Raw genomic sequence first — 6,000 nt, 5'->3', positions numbered from 1 at the left:
GGCAAAATTCCTGAGCACAGTTTTGTTGTGTGGGTTGTTTTTTTTTTCTCCTCTCTCTCTTTTTTTTTTTTTTTTTTTTTTTTTTTTTTTTTTTTTTGAGCAGCCCCTATACATGCTGCCTCCGAGCTGCTCTCTTATTACTGCTCACTTCCTGAAAGGAGACTTTTTAGCAAAGCCTCGAACTCCAGCTCTGCCTGGGTCTGACAGAAGAAGGTTATTGAGGAAGGCGACATAAACTCTGAGCCTGGAAACTTTCTGACACGCTGAGGGGGAGAGAGAAGCTTTTGGCTGCTGCTGGTAAAAAGAAGAGAAAGAAAAAAAAGAAAAAGAAAAAAAAAAGAAGAAAAATAGAAGCTGAAGGAATTAAAAGGGGGGAAAAAAAGAAGAAAGAAAGGGAAACGCTAGAAAAGGTAAAACACTGTTTTAAAATAATTTTTCCCGAGGAGACTCTTTGAGGTTGGAGTGGGGTGGTCTGGGGTGGAGGGAAGGCGAGTGTTCTTTGAAATCAGAACCGTCTCCCTGGAGGAGGAATGAGCCCGAAAAGAGCATTGCACGCTGGAAAAAACATTTATGAGAATGAAAACCATGTTCACCCCTCTCCAACATTCAGAGTTTCCATAAAAACGCAGGGTTGTGTTTCAAAGTGTCTGCAGGCAGCAGGAGTCAGGCATCTGCTCTCCTGCGCTGTCTCCCTCACCTCCCCCAGCCCCACTCACTCCGCTCCGCTCTTTTTTTTTTTTTAAGTGCATTAAGCGTGTTTTCTGCTCTAAAATACCGTTCTCTTCAGCCCAGCTGCCCCGGGCAAAACTCTCAATTACGGAAAGCAACAGTTCTAATCCCTGTTGCAGAGTGAAACGTTGCTCGCTGCCTTCATTCCTGAGGATAAACACATCCCGTGCTCCCTCTCCCTCTTTTCCCCGTCTCTCTCTCTCTCTCTCTCCGTCTTCAGGAGCTGCCAGTGCCTCTCTCCCTCCTGCACGATGTGGTCAGAGGATTATAAACCGTCTGCCCTGAAAAAGTTGCAGTGTCATTGACTCCCTGTGCATTCCCCAGGAGTTTGGCCCCGCTGAGCTGGTCATATATTTCTTTGCTTTGATTATGTTTTAAGGGTTTTGTTTTGGTTTTTTTAAGGAAAAAAAAAATCAATCTCTCAGAACGTGTTATTTTAAACATCAAAGTAAATATTAGTGATGGTGAAATGCCAGAAGATTATCTCATTAGAGATGAAGGAGCTGGGCTATAAATAGAAAAGAGTTTATAAAATAACCTTGGCAAATATCTTCCCGAATCAACCGAGAGGGAAGTGTGGAGCAGTGCTTGGGGCAGGTACCCTCTGTGGCAAAACTTCGCACAGAAGCTCATTTTTAGGGGACTTTTTTGGTCCAGACATCAACCTCGGGGAGGGGGGGAGTGTGTTTTCCTGTTGCAGTCCCTGCCACTCCCCGTGTTGGTGGGGATATCTCAGCCCCACCAGAGCTCTGTTCCTTGCTCAGCCCCACCAGGGATCTGTTTCTTGTTCTGCTCGTTAATGCTCTCGTTAGCAGAGCTCACGTGGTGACAGCATGTGATGTAGGGCACGGTGGGGGATAGCAGGAAGAGTTTTGAAGTCTTTGTTCCTTTCTGGTCCCCCCCCCCCCAAGATGCGGATGGTTAGAAGGGGAAATGTTTTGTGGGGCGCCCAGGTGGTTCCCCGGCCACAGGGACCTTCCCTCAGCCTTGCCCGGACTAGTCCGAAACGCCTTCATCAGCGAGGCTTCCTCCGGTCCTTGGGAGGTTGTTCCAGTGTCACAAAGTTTCTCCATATATGGAACGTGCTGAGTGCTCCAGTTGCTCCATCCTCAGCCTCCCGTTGTTCCACGGCAGCACCCTCTGCTTTCCTTCCCCTCCCGAGATCCCCCGAAACCTCCAGCGCTTGTTGGTGCCTCTCCAGTTGCTGCTTGTTGGGTGGAATGGGAAAGGTCCTGTCATCTCCTGTAAATCATGCTTTTCCCAGATAAGGCTTGGGGGGGCTGAACTGTTTCATTTGGCACAGGAAGACCCCCTGATAAAGCCCCAGCTGAGAGGGTGAAGCGTCGCCCTGAGGGAAGGTGTTGCTGCTCAGCGTAAATAGTGTCTGCAAGTCATGCAAGACAGGCCACAAACCTGTAACATGAGAGGCTCTGTTATCACTGATGGCTCCAGGCCACCCAGGGGCTGTTGGAGAGGAGGGACTGTGCTTATCATCACATGGAGCCCTGGTCCAGGGACAGCATGGACTGCCAGGGGCAGCAGCTCCATGGAAGGCTCCTCAGCACAGGTTGCATCAGGCCCACCCAGGGGATGCAAACATTTATCTAAAGCTTTATCTGAAACCCCCAACTCCAAAATCCACTTTTCTTGCCAAGTTTCCAGCAATTAGTTCGTTCTAAGCCAGGAGCACCACAGGATGTGTTTGTCACGTCCTGTCCTGCCTAGATCTCGAGTTAACACAAATTAACTTAAAACAAACAGAACTGGGACCAAATTCGTCGAGTTTTAAGAAACAATTCACTGGTGATGGGATGATGTCAGCTCAGATGTGCTGGAGATATGCAAGCCAGAGAGATCTTCACTTGACCCTGTGTTTGCAGGGCAAGTAGTGACAAACCCTTCTGGGAATCTGTAAGCAGGTGGGATCTCATGCAGAGACTGCAGAGTGAGAAACATGGAAAACCACCAGCCTGGATACAAACCCATTTTCCAACACTGAAGGAGGTTTAAAGGGAGACCATCAAAGCAAGTTTTCCCATCTTGGTTACTGTGAGTGCCTTCAGTTAAGTCTGCAACAAATCCAGGATTTGGGAGACTCTCCATGGAGAAACTCTGCCAGGATGTTTTTGCTCCATCTGACCTGAGTGGAGCAAAGTCAGTGGCATGTGTGAAGTGCAGGGTCTCCATCCAGTTCCTTCATTGCTGCTGCTCTCTTACCTTCTGTATCCTCCCAGGCTTGGAATTCTTGGGGTACTCCTTGCCAGACTATTCAAGTGTCTTTCACAGAATCATGGAATGGTTGGATGGGAAGGGAGCTTAAAGCTCACCTCATCCCACCCCCTTCCATGGGCAGGGACACCTCCCACTAGCCCAGGTTGCTCCAAGCCCTGTCCAGCCTGGCCTTGGGCACTTCCAGGGATGGGCTCTACATTTCTGTTTATCCCCCCAATCCGCTGTTATTGATGTTGTGTTTCCTACTCTTCCATCGCAGCTTAATTTTTAAAAGGGAAAATGAGTTAAAATGAATCTATTCCTGTGCAGTTCTGTAAATCTTCCTGAACTCAAACACTCCTAAATTTTGGGCCCAGCTGAGCTGAACTTCCAGGTGAAATCCCGGCCTCCCACTGTGGGAGTTGTGACCTCAGCAGGACCAAGACTCACTCTGAGGTGGCTTTGGTTAAAATAACAGTGGAAAGATGAGCTCAGTCCTATCAGAGTTAGTGGCTCTTCATTCCCTGGCCATGAGCCAAGGAGCTCCTCCCCACCTGGGCACAGGGAAAAGCACCTGGTGGGCTTTTTGAGCTGCAGTTTCCTCGCGGGAAGCCCCACGTGCTCGTGAGTCGGCACATTCTCTGCTGCCCCCTGTCCTAGCCCACCAAACCCAAACCAGCTGGGCCATGTGTTTCCCAGAGCAGAGAACCTGCAGGGAGTCCCAGAAACTCTCTGCACAGCAGATCTCACTGAGTTTAAGGGACTTCAGGGAGCGGGGGCCTGGAAACGATCTGCAGATCTGTGAGGGCTGGAGGGACTCCACACCCGATGAGGTCTGCAAGGCTTCATCCCACAGGATGCACCCTCTCCCTGCAGAGCTCCCCTGACATGTGGTAATGTTTTTTTGGGGGTCTGTGGGTACTCACCATCATAGAATCATGGAATATACTGAGTTAGAAGGGATACCCAAGGGTCATTGATTCCAGCTCCTGGGCCTGCCCAGCACACCCCAACAATCCCCCCCTGTCCCTCAGAGCGTTGTCCAAACACTCCTGGAGCTCTGGCAGCCTTGGGGCCGTGCCCACTGCCCTGGGGAGCCTGGGCAGTGCCCACCACCCTCTGGGGGAAGAACCTTTTCCTAACATCCAACCTAACCCTCTCCTGACACAACTTCAGGCTGTTTTCCTCAAGTCCTGCCCTTCACAAAGGGGACCCTGGGTGCTCTCCTCTGTGTCACCCTGATGTCACTTCTCTGAGTGGTTCTGATTTCCAGGAAGGACAGCGAGGTCCAAACTGGCTTTGCTGCTTTAGAGTCCCACTCCACAGCTCACTGTGCTTCCTCCAAGCCACTTCTGTGACCCCCTGAGGCAGCCTGGGTTGGGTGATCCTGATCTAATGTCAAACTTAACCTCGTTCTGAGAGTGGGGTGGGACCAGTGACCCCCTTGAGTCCCTTCCAGCCTCACTTTGATTCAGCCTGGCAGGGCCAAATCAGCACGAGGGGAGCTGGAGATGGGCAGTGCTGTGGATCCCTTCCCCTGTCCAGCACTGGGCTCTTGCTGGGTGCAGTGTTAGGTGATGCTGGGCCACGGTGGTGGCAGAAAGAGCTGCTGATCCCAGTGGTCACTGCAGGTCCCTTGGTGCTTCTTACAGCCCCTCTGGGTAGCAGAAGTCACCTCTGATGCTCTTCTGAGGAATCTCAGTGAGGTTCTCCTTCTCTCCAGCTCCAGCTGGAGTGCACATGGATGCACGTGGCGTGGCAGGTGATGAGAGGGGCTGTATTGGGGCTTTGTCCTGCTCTGTAGCACTTCCAGTCTGATGACCAGACATGTCTTTGTCAGAGGGTCTCAGCACAGCATTAGCAGATGTTTCCCACAGAAGCTGTGGCTGTCCCATCCCTGGAAGTGTCCCAGACCAGATTGGATGGGACTTGGAGAAACCTGGGCTAGTGGAAGGTGTCCCTGCCCATGGCAGGAGGAAGGAGATGATCTTTGAGGTCCCTTCCAACCCAAACCACTCCAGGATTCTTTGATTCTGTGTGTGGGGTATGGCCCTGCCTTATGCCCAGGCTGATGAAGAGTCAAATTTAGGGGACAAATTTTGGTGTGTGTGTGTGGGGGCTGGGACAGGTCTCTTCGAGCTCTAACTGTGCAAAACCTGCTACTGCCTCAGCTGGGACCAGCAGCACGTCCCTTCCTCAGAGCAGATCCCTCCCGGGGAGGGCCGCTGGTGGTTGGGCAGGTGAGCAGCGCTGGGTTTTGGCACGGGAGGGTGTTTGTCTTTATGCAAGCCCCGGGCTCGGCGCCGTGCGCGTCGCTGGGTTGTGTAAGCACCGGCACTGCTGGAGGGGAGCTGCGGGAGCCAGCCCTGCCGGGACGCAGATGGCTGGGGCTGCTTCCCTGCCTGCTCCGAGGTGGGAGTGCTCCTGGCCTTTCCCAGAGCCTGGGGGCAGTTTCCTGGCGTTCCGAGCGCAGCAGAGCTTGGAAGCGTGTTGCTTGCTGGGGAAAGCAGTAGGAGCACGGGGAGAGCTGCTTGCGTGGAGCCCCAGGAGGGGTGGGTTCTCTCCCGGCTGTGCTGAACCCCCACGGGGAGAAGGAGCGGTTCAAGAAGGCAGAAAGCAGCCACGAAGACATGGAGGTGCCAGATAGAAAAATGGCATGTGCACAGGTATTGGCAGTGCGTGATGGCACACAGGGGTGTGTGGGCATCAGCCACAGATGTGCCTGCAGGTGTTGTGTATCCCCATGCAGACAGTGCGTGTCCACATGCACATGGTGTGTATCCAGGTGCAGACAATGTGCATCCATGTGCAGGTAACATATTTACGTGTACAGATAGCGTGTATCCACGTACAGTGTGTATCCATGTGCAGGTAACATGCATCCACATGCAGATAATGTGTCCACATGCACGTAGTGTGTATCCATGTGCACGTAGCGTGCACCCATGTACAGATGACATGTATCCACGTGCATCCATGTGCACTGTGTATCCATATGCAGATGACATGAACCCACGTGCAGATAGCGTGTATCCACGTGCAGATAACATGCATCCATGT

At 52.0% G+C, this 6,000-nt stretch overlaps 1 protein-coding gene across 1 annotated transcript in view; it reads left to right on the top strand.

The window, feature by feature from the left end:
* The first annotated feature begins 249 nt into the window (after positions 1 to 249).
* ADAMTS10 (ADAM metallopeptidase with thrombospondin type 1 motif 10) overlaps positions 250 to 6,000 on the top strand; it is a 55,874-nt gene continuing 50,123 nt past the window's right edge. Inside the window, exon 1 of the mRNA XM_050321368.1 lies at positions 250 to 410. The gene's annotated coding sequence lies outside the window, so the exon portion shown is untranslated. The remainder of the gene's footprint in view (positions 411 to 6,000) is intronic.

Source organism: Myiozetetes cayanensis, unplaced genomic scaffold (genome assembly GCF_022539395.1).
Source record: "Myiozetetes cayanensis isolate MyiCay16 unplaced genomic scaffold, myiCay2020 scf26, whole genome shotgun sequence".
Classification (NCBI taxonomy): Eukaryota; Metazoa; Chordata; class Aves; order Passeriformes; family Tyrannidae; genus Myiozetetes; species Myiozetetes cayanensis.
Note: the sequence above shows the minus strand (reverse complement) of the source record. Positions and strands in the feature narration are given on the sequence as shown.